Raw genomic sequence first — 13,619 nt, 5'->3', positions numbered from 1 at the left:
CTCCCTGTTTTTATGTTACTTTTGCTTCCCTTCCTTTATGTTCATCTCTTTTGTATCTTAAGTTCCTCATATGAGTAAAGTCGTATGGTATTTGTCTTTTTCTGACTTATTTCGTTTATCATAATACTCTCTAATTTCATCCACATTGTTCCACATGGCAAGATTTCATTCTTTTTGATCGCTGAGTAATCCTCATCATTATATATCCTCACTATATATATGCACCACATCTTTATCCATTCATCTGTTGATGGACATTTGGGCTCTTTCCATAATTTGGCTATTGTTGATAGTGCTGCTATAAACATTTGGGTGCATGTGCCCCTTTGAATCAGCACTCCTGTATCCTTTGGATAAATACCTAATAGTGCAAATGCTGGGTCATAGGGTAGTTCTATTTGCATTCCCACCAATAGTGCAAAAGGGATCCTCTTTCTCTACATGCTCTCCAACATGTGTTGTTTCCTGAGTTGTTAATTTTAGCCATTCTGACAGGTGTGAGGTGGTATCTCATTGTGGTTTTGATTTGTATTTCCCTGATGATGAGTGATGTTGAGCATCTTTTCATGTGTCTGTTAGCCATCTGGATATTTTATTTGAAAAAGCATTCATATCTTTTGCCCATTTCTTCACTGGATTATTTGCTTTTTGAGTGTTGAGTTTGCAAATATCTTCTCCCATTCAATCAGTTACCTTTTAGTTTTGTTGATTGTTTCCTTAGCTGTGCAGAATCTTTTCATCTTGATGAGCTCCCAATAATTCATTTTTGCTTTTGTTTCCCTTGCCTCTGGAGACGTGTTGAGTAAGAAGTTGCTGCAGCCATGGCCAAAGAGGTTTTTGCCTGCTTTCTCTCTAGGATTTTGATGGCTTCCTATCTTATGTTTAGGTCTTTCATCAATTTTGAGTTTATTTTTGTATATGGTGCAAGAAAGTTGTCCAGGTTCATTCTTCTGCATGTCACTGTCCAGGTTTCCCAACACCATTTGCTGAAGAGACTGTCTTTTTTCCATTGGATATTCTTTCCTGCATTGTCAAAATTGGTTGGTCATACATTTGTGGGTCCATTTCTGGATTCTTTATTAGGTTCCATTGATCTAAGTGTCTGTTTTTGTGCCAGTACCATACTGCCTTGATGATTACAGCTTTGTAATACACCTTAAAATCCAGAATTATGACGCCTCTACCTATGGTTTTCTTTTCCAGGGTTGCTTTGGCTATTCGGGGTCTTTTCTGGCTCCATACAAATTTTAGGATTGTTCTAGTTCTGTGAAGAATGATGGTATAATTTTGATAGGGATCGCATCAACTATGTGGATTGCTTTGGGTAGTATCAACATTTTAACAATATTTGTTCTTCCAGGAGCATGGAATATTTTTCCTTTTTTGTGTGTCTCCTTCAATTTCTTTCATATGCTTTCTATAGTTTTCAGTATATAGATTTTTCACTTCTTTGTTAGGTTTATTCCTAGGTATTTTATGGTTTTTGGTGCAATTGTAAATGGGATCGATTCCTCGATTTCTATTGCTGTTGCTTCATTATTGGTGTATAGAAGTGCAACCAATTTTTGTGCATTGATTTTATATCCTGCGACTTTGCTGAATCCATGGATCAGTTCTAGCAGTTTTTTGGTGGAATCTTTCAGGTTTTCCACTTGGAGTATCACATCATCTGCGAAGAGTGAAAGTTTGAGTTTTCCTTGCCAATATGGATGCCTTTTATTTCTTTGTGTTGTTTGATTGCTGAAGCTAGGACTTCCAATGCTATGTTGAATAACAGTGGCGAGAGTGAACACCCCTGTCGCGTTCCTGACCTTAGGGGGAAAGCTCTGTTTTTTCCCATTGCGGATATTATCTGTGGGTCTTTCATATTTGGCCTTTATGATCCTGAGGTATGTGCCTTCTATCCCTACTTTTTTGAGGGTTTTTATCAAGAAGGATACTATGTTTTGCCAAATGGCTCTGCATGTCTTGAGAGGACCATGTGGTTCTTCTTCTATTAATGTGGTGTGTCACATTGATTGATTTGCAGATAGTGAACCAGCCCTGCATCCCAGAAAGAAATCCCACTTGACCATGGTGAGTAATTCTTTTAATGTATTGCTGGATCTGGTTGGCTAGTATCTTGTTGAGACTTTCTCATCCATGTTCATCAGGGAAATTGTCCTGTAGTTCTCCTTTTTAGTGGGGTCTTTGTCTGGTTTTGGAATCAAGGTCATGCTGGCCTTATAAAATGAGTGTGGAAGTTCTCTCTTCCATTTTTTGGAACAGCTTTAAGAGGATAGGTGTTAACTCTTCTTTAAATGTTTGGTAGAATTCCTCTGGAAAGCCATCCAGCCCTGGACTCTTGTTTTTTGGGAGATTTTTGATCGCTAATTCAATTTCTTTACTGGTTATGTGTCTGTTCAAATTTTCTACTTCTTCCTGTTTCAGTTTTGGTAGTCTAGATGTGTCTAGAATTTGTCCGTATCTTCCAGATTGCCCAATTTATTGGCATATAATTGCTCATAATATTCTCTTATTATTGTTTGTATTTTTGTAGTGTTGCTTGTAATCTCTCCTCTTTGATTCTTGATTTTATTTATTTGGGTCCTTTTTCTTTTTGATCAAACTGGCTAGGGGTTTGTTGATTTTGTTAATTCTTTCAAAGAACCAGCTCCTGGTTTCATTTATTTGTTACACTGTTTATTGTTTGTTTGTTTGTGTTTTGTTTTTTGATAGCATTGATTTCTGCTCTAATCTTTATTATTTCCCAGTTTGCAGGTTTCCTGGTTGCTGGTTTGGGGTTTTATTTCCTGTTCTTTTTCTAGCTCTTTAAGGTGTAAGGTTACACTGTGTATCTGAGACCTTTCTTCCTTCTTTAGGAAGGCCTGGATTGCTATATACTTCTCTCTTATGACCACTTTTGCTTCATTCCAGAGGTTTTGGGCTGTCATTTTATCATTTTCATTGGCTTCCATGTATTTCCATGTACTCAGAGAGGAGATTCTCTGAGACTACACAAATAGCCTGTTTCTCCTGAAACATTTACCGTCTTGAATGTTCTTCTGAAACATTCAACATCTGTTAGTGGGTCTTACCTACAGTAATTATTTCTATGGTGTTCTAATGATGATTTTCTCATTTCATCATTCCTTCTACATTTAGTAATTGGAATGCCTCTAAGGAATAGTTGTCTTTTCTCCCCCCTTTATTTATTCAATTATTTATGTCTGCTTATTTGGATTCATGGATATTTATTTTATTCTTTGGGCTTTAATCCAGTACCATCATTATTTATTTTATTCCTCAAAATTTTCCAGCTTTGGCCATTGAGGAGGCTCTTTCATGTTGGCCTCTATATTCTTTTGACACGCCCCACCATCCTACATAAATCTTCTTCTCTTAGTAATTTCTTACTGTCTGGCACCACAAAATTCTCCAAGCTCCTCATGTATTTTCCCTGCCCCATCCCTGGAATTAACCACCTACCCAAGGCACCCCAGTTCTTTTTATTGAAGAATTATATTTAGGAATCAAGGCCTGGGCCCAAGATGTGCTCAGTGCTCCTGGGGTATCACTGCTTCTTGACTGTCTCGGCAGATAAAGCAGTGGAATAAATGCATGAATACTAACTAATGTTAGGATTAGATACAGTCTATCTGTCTAACTTTCCTTCCATCCATCCATCCACCCATCCATCCATCTCCTTATCAATAATCTATTAAACTGTGTGTTGATACTGATACCTCTACAGGCTTTGTAACTTTTTTCTGATAGTGAGAAACAGAATTCTTTTTACCGACAGTGCATTTACTTAATTGTGTAACCCAAATACGTATGGTTGCACAACTTCTAACCCATACCTAATGGGGAACATTTTAAATATGCTGCTCTTAAGATTTATTAAATTTTACAAAATAGTTATGGATAATAACACTACATGGAATATATAATTTTCCCATTGTATAGATAACCAAGAGTTGTATAGATAACTCAAAAAAGTTTAGGTAAATTCTCCAAGGTTAGACATGCAAATCTTAACTCCAAAATTCATGGACTTTCCTATAAACTAAATAGAGGTAGAACTAGAACTAAGCTTTCTTTCAAATAAAATTTTATGTAAAGTCCCAATATAGAAAACTAATAAAATTGGAATTGCCCTTATTGAGGGAGGGGTAGATGCCTTCCTGTGATGGTGCTGAGCCTTCTGGGGAATCTTAAGTTTTTATAGAACACTGCAACATATTACCACTTTTGATAAAACTCATTTTCTTAGAATAATTCTAATTCCAGGCATCAATGACCTGTGGTTACAAAGTGAAGTAAAATTAGCCAAATGATAAAATTTTAATGGTGTTACTCTCTATGCCCTCTCTTATTACTCAGGTTAAAACTTACAGTGTTCCTGCTAATGATGTCATGTCTAGTTGCTCCCAAAGCTACCCACTCTAGACATGGGTTCCAACTCTTTTTCTCTGATCTATTTTCCTATCAGCAGCTACAAGCTCTGTTGGTACCCAGGGTCTCACAAAGCCTTAATGAACTATAGCCCATTAGCTTCTACACTTCTTTGCTCACCGATTAACTGGAATTTCACCAAGTAGAATGAAAAGTTTCTATCCCTTATCTCTTCCACCAAAAGGGCTCACACCTAGTTGAGGTTGCTGGTTTGGGATAGATACCAGGCCTTCCACTCAAATAACACCTACCAGTCCCCCTCTAGTTACAAAAGCAAAACTGCTAGGCAGATACAAACAAATATGTATAGGTGGTAGGAAGTGATGGGGAGAGAAAAGTGGCTTAGACCACCAGCTTTCAAGTTATTATACAAAACCTCAGGGCTACTTAAAGTCGTTTCTGGAAGGGAGAGCTTTAAGGAAAATTGACAAGACCTTCAATTTTCTTCATGTTGTTCCCTAAAATTCTGCCTGGAACAACCCTGTGGTGAGGGGAAGCTCTTTTCTATATTCCTTTCACAATTGACCTTCTCTAGATTTACAAAAGAAACACATAACTTTCATCTGCCCAAATCTTAACATGATACATTGCCCTGATGTGTAAAAAATTGTAAGAATGCCAAATGATATGATAATTGAAAATATTGATTTTTGTCTTGGGAAAATAAATGATCTAATGACTAAGTAATGAATCACTTTGCAAGTCATAGGTTTCTAATCCTTCATTTTCAGCAAAATTTAAGGGAAACCTAATGAAGTTATCAACTGATAGATTATAAAAGTAATTTTTAAAACATAATTTTATGGTGATTTTCAGTCATACACAAAGGTTGTGAGACCTTTATAATGAATTCTCACACACATATCATACAGTTTCAAAATTTATCAACATTCAAAAAAAATTATCAACATTCTGCCACTCTTAAAAAAGTAGTATTTGATGCTTTGTCACTGTATGAATTTTGGCATATTTTTTGAGGGAATTCAAAGAATTGTTATGGCTACTGAAAAACAAAACCACCTTCTACTCCTATGTATGTGTGCAAGTAAGTAAGTAACAGGGTTTCTTGGAGCTTACATCTATAGAACATGAAAAATAGAAATATAATTGATATTAAACTCAGTATCATTCCAGGATTATAATAGTGTATGGATGCACAAATTAATTAAAAACAGAGGGCCCAACTATCTAAAGATTAATTTACAATAAAAGTTTACATTTCAGTTAATCATTGTCAAAATAAATAATATATTTGATTTTTTAAAATTTTATAAAAAGTTTTATTGAAGTATAATTGGCACACAATAAATGACACAAACATATAATTTGATAAGTTTTGACATGAATACACACATGAAAACATGACCTGATTAAGATAACGAACATATCCATTACCCCTAAAAGTTTTCTTATAAACTTTTCAAATCCTCCCATCCTTTTTCCCCATCTTCAGGCCACCAATAACCTACTTACTAAACTAAGGGTTCCTTTACATCTTTTAGAACTTTATGTAAATGCAATAATAAAGTATGTACTCTTTTTTTTGTTCCGGCTTCTTTGTTTAGATTCATCCATGTTGCAATGTAGATCAAGCATTAATTTATTCATATGGCAGAGCAGTATTCCACTGTGTGGATATATCACAGTTTGTCTATTCACCTGTTGAAAGACACTTGAACTTTTTCCAGTGCCTATTACATATGAAGCCATAAACATTCAAGTACAAGTTGTTGAATGGACGGATATTTTTATTACTCTTGAGTAAAAGCCTAGGACTGGAATGCCTATGTCATATAGTAGATATGCATTTACATTTCAAGGAAATTGGCAACCTGTTTTTTATCTGATGTTGATGAGAGCTCCAGTCTCTTGAACATCTTAGTTGGTGTGTCTAATCTTTTTAGCTTTGGCCATTCTAATAGATGTGTAATGTTATCTCATTGCAGCTTTAATTTGCATTTACCTAATGGATGATGGTGTTGAGCATCTTTTCATGTGTTCACTTGCCATTTGTATATCTTGGGTGAAATGGTTGGATCATTTTCCCATTTTTTCTGGGTTTTCTTACTGCTAATTTTTGAGAGTTCTTTGTTCTGGATATCAGTACTTATGTACATTATCAAATCTGTGCTCTTCAACAATTTATCTAGTTATGGTTGCACATCTTTTCATTTGTAATGTATCTTTTGAGGAACACAAGTTTTTAACTTGCAGAATGTCCAATTAAATTTAATGGATTGTGCTTTTATTGTTCTAGGAAATCTTTGCCTAACCTCAAGTTGCAAAGATTTTCTCCTATGCATTTTCCAGAAATTTTCAGTTTTAGATTTCACATTTAGGTCTATGACCCATTTTGTGTCAATTTCTCTATATGGTGCAAGATACAGATCCAAGGTTTTTTTGTTTTTTTAATTTGGATATACAATTTTCCCGGCATCATTTTTTTGTCATTTTATTGTATTTATTTATTTTTAAATATAATTTATTGTCAAGTTAGCTAACATACAGTGTATACAGTGTGCTCTTGGTTTTGGGGGTAGATTTCCGTGATTCATCCTTTATATACAACACCCAATGCTCATCCTAACAAGTGTCCTCCTCAATGCCCATCACCCATTTTCCCCTCTCCCACCCTCATCAATCCTCAGTTTGTTCTCTGTATTTACAATTCTCCTATGGGTTTGCCTCCCTCTCTGTTTGAAACTGTTTTTCTCCTTCCCTTCCCCCATTATGTTGTTTTAATGAACCATTTATTCTTAATTGTTACAGTAACCTCATAAACATGTATATATCCTTTTGATCATAAGAAATTTAACTTTTAAAAATATTGTATTTAGGGGCGCCTGGGATGCCCAGTCACTTAAGCATCCGACTCTTGATTTCAGCTCAGGTCAGGATCTCATGGTTCATGAGACTGAGCCTCATGTTGGGCTCTGTGCTGATAGCATGGAGCCTGCTTGGGATTCTCTCTCTCCCTCTCTCTCTCAAAAATAAGTAAATAAACTTAAAAAATGATGTATTTATACTGTTTTCATTGCAGAGAAGTTTTATTAGGGTAACTAGTAAAAAATTTTTCAGTTACAAAATAAATTACATTAAGATAAAAGTATGTGAGGAAAATGGAAGGAAATACTAGTTCAAGAGTAAAAAGAACAATACAACGTTTCTGTAAAGATTGTATATGTATTTTTTAATGGAAAATGATATCAAATGGCTATATAGTGTTTTCTTCCATAGGATACATGTAAGAGAGGACTTTTCAGTGATGTGATAGTTTAATTTTAAAACATAAACATTTAAAAGATGCCAGAAATTATATTCTTTGCAACTTGTGAAAATTCCAGATATCAATTTAAAATTTTGTGAAAGTATACGTAGTTTTATAAAATTCTCGGGGCGCCTGGGTGGCTCGGTCGGTTAAACGTCCGACTTCAGCCAGGTCACGATCTCGTGGTCCGTGAATTCGAGCCCCGCGTCAGGCTCTGGGCTGATGGCTCGGAGCCTGGAGCCTGCTTCCGATTCTGTGTCTCCCTCTCTCTCTGCCCCTCCCCCATTCATGCTCTGTCTCTCTCTGTCCCAAAAATAAATAAACGTTGAAAAAAAAATTTTTAAAACTCTTGTAAACTTTTTGAAGACCACTGGATGACGCTCATTGTGGGGCTATTAACTCGGTCATCTAAAATTCTGTTTTCATATAAGGAGAGAAGACAGATTATGTGTTGAGGAAAATAGTGATCTCTTAGTTTGTAAATAACATGAGTCTTCTGGATAGTATATATGGTATATGGATAGTATCCGTGTTTGACTCCTGAGAGATCTGTTGCTCTCACTAAGGTGCATTTATTAGACCAATTGCAGTAAGAAAGAAGACTAACCTGATATCCCTATCAGAAGGGAGAAGTGAGGGGAAGATTAGATTGGGGGTCTGAGCTCCGTGGTTTAGGGTGAGTCGTTCATAGTGGGACAATGACTGGGATTGGGCAGAGTTGAAGACCTAATAAATAGTTAGAGATTGGTGTAAATGGCAATGGGAGGGGCCTTAAATTTTATTTGACAAGTGAAATTTGCCAAGGACAAATTGGTTTTCAGGGGTTTGTTGAATGGAAGAATCATGTTAATTATTATTTTATAGCTTTATCTTCCTGGGAAAGAATTTCCTGGAACAAAGAGCTAAAAGGATGTAACCAGCACAGGTTAACCTAACACAAGTCTTGCAGTTCTCAGTTCTGTTGGTTAAGCTATGTAGGTACAAGAAGTTTCATTTCTCAGCAGAATATCTATCTATCTATCTATCTATCTATCTATCTATCTGTCAGTCAGACATAGGCACCTGGATGATTTTTAGAAAAACACAACAGTATGCTTGTGTAAGAGCAGTAGGTTTTGAATTTACTAAGAATTAAAAAGATGGAGATGTTACGTGCTAAAAGAACATTGTGTTTGGTGTAATATGGATTACAAAAATATACAACAGAGAATACTTTCAAAAAAGCATGCACTTTAAATGCTGACATACTTAGTCTAGATTCTCATTGCTCTTGGCTTTCAATAAAAAAGAAAGGGCAAGGACTGAGTTGAAGCACTGAAAGATGGGTTGGATTTGGAGGCAAAGGGGGGGGGGCAGAGGGCATGGAAGGGGCACACTTTTAGGAGGTTGAGGTATAGGGTTGGGCCTGGCTGAAGCCTCCCCATCTGGGTTGTCAGAGCAGCTTCTTGACAGAGAATGAATGGTTCCAGCTGTTGTGCTCACTACTTCATGGTTAGGGAGGGAAAACCAGGAGTCATTTTGGCTTGGCAAAGCCAGACAGGTCATGTTTCAGTTCTCAATTTACTACATAGGGTGCCTTAAGTTTAAATTGCATCTCTCCATTTACAGGTGATTTTAACTTAAAATTCTGCTTCCCATAGAATTTTTCCACCCGTGTGAAGTCCCCTACTTTACTTGTGGGGAGATCTCATTTAAAAGCTTGAACAGCTTTCCTCAAATAGTAGAATAGTCATTAATGGGCAGCTTTTCCTTAGGACTCTAAATTGGGAATGGATAGCTAAGAGGAAAGGCAAACTGTTTCAGGGATTCTGTACCTCCCATTCTTCTTCCTCCAGGAGTGTGGTTCTTTGGCCAGCAGCACGGGCATCACCTGGGAACTTGTTAGAAAGGCAAATTCTCAAGCCCTATCCCAGACGCAGTGAACCAAAAGCTGGGAGTGAGACCTAAGAAATCGGTGTTTTAACAAACCTTTAAGGTGATTCTAAAGCGTGAAAAGTTTGAGAACCTCTGCACCAGGCTATTCTTCCAGTGAATCAAGAAATTTCCCTGCCTCTCTGTCCCCTTTCAGTCAATTTGGATTCTAAGGACTGAAAACAAGGACTTCTTTGTAAACTAGAGCGATGAGCCTGGGGAGTTAACCTTTGTTTAATAGTTAAACTTTAACTATTTAACTAACTGGTTAAACTTTTTGCATTTGGCTGAACCTTGAAAAACTCTGGAAGCTCTTTCAAGTGGTTTCCCTCATTCCTGATTGTTTCTTGTATTCACTTAAAATAGCACTTAGTGATTCCTGGATGCAAATTAACTTCAGGTACCCTTATTTACATAGTACTCTTCTAAGGACCCATACATCATATACTTTTTTCTTTTAACTGGAGGTTTCCTGACACTGACAATACTCCTTGCAAGGCTCTTCCATGAATTCCATCTAGGCTGTTTTATGAATTCATCAAGAAGAGAATACTAGGGCCACACGTAATTGTGCTATCTTTTTTCATTGATTCCTTCAGAGAATATTCTTGATTACCTACTACCATATGCATAGTATTGAGGAAGATGCAAAAGACAGATAAGCGAATCTCTGTATTTGCAGGACTTACAACCTTGACTCTAGACTGAAAATAGTAAGTAATAAGCTTTGTGTGGTCCATACTGTGAACAACAACGTTCCAAGTGTTAACTTATCCGTCAATCCTCTTGAGGTGGGTACTATTTTCATCTGTACTTTAGGGATGGAGAATGTGGGAGGTTAAGTAATGAGAAAGTTGAGACATCTGAAGAATCAGGATTTGAGCCCAAATAGTTTGGTTCCCAGCACTTGCTTTTAGTATACCATCATAGCTGTTGGAGGTTTGACAACATAAACACTGGTGAATCCATAGAGAGATAAAGATAAATTGTGGGAGTAAATACTTGTTGTTAGGTAGGATTGCTAAATTTAACAAATAAAAATATAGGATGTTCAGTTAAACTTGTGTTATTTTTCATTGCCTATGTATATGTATATTGAGACAAAGAAAAATATTACTCGGGACAACTAATACTGGAAAGTTATTGTTCATTTGAAATAAATTACACATATCTGAATTCTATACTTCTTTCTTTAATTATAGCACCCTGATTTAACTCTCCTTAACAGTTTCTTGTTTTACAGAATTTGATTATAAAACTCCTTGCCGTTAACGTTCCATTTACATTGTAACATTAACTGTTACACTGTGTAAATAAAAATTATTTGGTCTTTTGGCCCATTCAACATTCTTTACTGAGAAAACACACTCAACATTAGCATTATGATCTGATATTCTTAACATATACTGGCATAAAGTTACCAATTATGACAATTACTCATCAAACTTGATTTGTTGAAGTACATAATACTGTATTTCATGACATACTTGCTTTTCTATTCTTGATTATGTTTCACCTCTCACTGGCTTTTTATTTTTTTCTTTTTATTTATATTCAAGTTAGTTAACATACAATGTAGTCTTGACTTCGGGAGTAGAATCCAGTGATTCACATAAGACACCCATTACTCATCCCAAAAAGTACCCTCCTTAATGCCTGTCACCCATTTAACCATTTCCCACAATCCCCCACCAGCAACCTTCAGTTTGTTCTCTCTATTTAAGAGTCTTTTATGGTTTGAGTCCCTCTCTGTTTTTATCTTATTTTTCTTTCCCTTCCCCTATGTTCATCTGTTGAGTTTCTCAAATTCCACATGTGAGTGAAATCACATGATACCTGTCTTTCTCTGACTTGTTTCTCTTAGCATAATACTTTCCATTTCCATCCACAATGTTGCAAATGGCAAGATTTCATTCTTTTTCATTGCTGACTGGTATTCCATCGTATATATACCACATCTTCTTTATCCATTTATCAGTCAGTGGACATTTGAATTCTTTCCATTATTTGCCTCTTATTGATAGTCCTGCTATAAACATTGGGGTGCATGTGCCCCTTTGAATCAGCATTCCTGTATCCTTTGAATAAATGCCTAGTAGTGAAAATTCTGGGTCATATGGTAGTTCTATTTTTAATTTTTTGAGGAACCTCCATACTGTTTTCCAGAGTGGCTACACCAGTTTTCATTCCCACCAAAGAGCAAAAGCGTTCCTCTTTCTCTGCATCCTCACCAACATCTGTTGTTCCCGGAGTTGTTAATTTTAGCCATTCTGACAGGTGTGAGGTGGTATCTCATTATGGTTTTGATTTGTATTTCCCTGATGATGAGTGATGGTGAGCATCTTTCCATGTGTCAGTTGGCCATCTGGATGTCTTCTTTGGAAAAGTGTTTGTTCATGTCTTCTGCCCCTTTCTTCACTGAATTATTTGTTTTTGGGGTGTTGAGTTTGGTAAGTTCTTTATAGATTTTTCATACTAACCCTATATCTAATATGTCATATGTAAATATCTTCTCTCATTCCATCAGTTGCCTTTTAGTTTTGTTGATTGTTCCCTTTGCTGTGCAGAAGCTTTTTATCTTGATGAGGTCTCATGAGTTCATTTTTACTTTTATTTCCCTTGCCTCTAGAGACATGTCAAATACGAAGTTTCTGCGACCTATGTCAAAGAGGTTGCTGCCTGTTTTCTCTTCTAGGATTTTGATGGTTTCCTGCATCACATTGAGGTCTTTCATCCATTTTGAATTTATTTTAGTGTATAGTGGAAGAAAGTGGTCCAGTTTCATTCTTCTGCATATTGCTGTACTGTTCTCCCAGTGCTATGTGCTAAAGAGACTGTCTTTTTTCCCATTGGATATTCTTTCCTGCTTTGTTGAAGATTAGTTGGTCATATATTTGTGGGTCCATTTCTGGGTTCTGTATTCCATTGATCTACATGTTTGTTTTTGTGCCGATACCATACTGTCTTGATGATTATGGCTTTGTAATACAGATTGAAGTCTAGGATTGTGATACCTCCAACTTTGGCTTTCTTTTTCAACATGACTTTGGCTATTCAGGGTCTTTTGTGATTCCATACAAAGTTTAGGATTGTTTTTACTAGCTCTATGAAGAATGCTGGTGTTATTTTGGTAGGGATTGCACTGAATGTGTAGATTGATTTGGGTAGTATTAACATTTTAACAATATTTATTCTTTCAATCCATGAGCACAGAATGTTTTTCCATTTCTTTGTGTCGCCTTCAGTTTCTTTCATAAGCTTTCTATAGTTTTCAGCATACAGATCTTTTGCCTCTTTGCTATGTTTATTCCTAGGTATTTTATGGTTTTGGGTGCACTTGTAAATAGGATTGATTCCTTGATATCTCTTTCTGTTGCTTCATTATTGATGTATAGAAATGCAACCAATTACTGTACATTGATTTTATATCCTCCAACTTTGCTGAATTCATGGTTCAGCTCTAGCAGTTTTTTGGTAGAGTCTTTCAGGCTTTCCATGTAGAGTATCATGTTGTCTGTGAAGAATTAAAGTTTGACTTCTTCTTTGCCAATTTAGATATCTTTTATTTCTTTTTGTTGTCTGATTGCAGAAGCTAGGACTTCTAACACTATGTTAAACAATAGTGGTGAGAATGGACATCCTTATCATGTTCCTGACCTTAGGGGGAAAGCTCTCAGCTTTTCCCCATTGAGGATAATATTATCTGTGGGTCTTCCTTATTTGGCTTTTATGTTCTTTCTATCCCTACATTCTTGAGGGTTTTTATCAATAAAGGATGGTGGATTTTGTCAAATGCCTTTTCTGCATCTATTGAGAGGATCATGTGGTTCTTATCCTTTCTTTTATTAATGTGATGTATCATGCTGATTGATTTGTCTATATTGAAGCACCCCTGCAGTCCAGGAATAAATCCCACTTGATTGTGGTTAATAATTCGTTTAATGTATCATTGAATCTGGTTGGCTAGTTTGTTGAGAATTTTTGCATTCAGTTTCATTGGGGA

This window comes from Lynx rufus, unplaced genomic scaffold (assembly GCF_022079265.1).
Source record: "Lynx rufus isolate CCGP_SWC_20201006 ecotype Redwood Valley unplaced genomic scaffold, mLynRuf1.p SCAF_1, whole genome shotgun sequence".
Lineage (NCBI taxonomy): Eukaryota > Metazoa > Chordata > Mammalia > Carnivora > Felidae > Lynx > Lynx rufus.
This window is presented reverse-complemented; position numbering follows the sequence as displayed.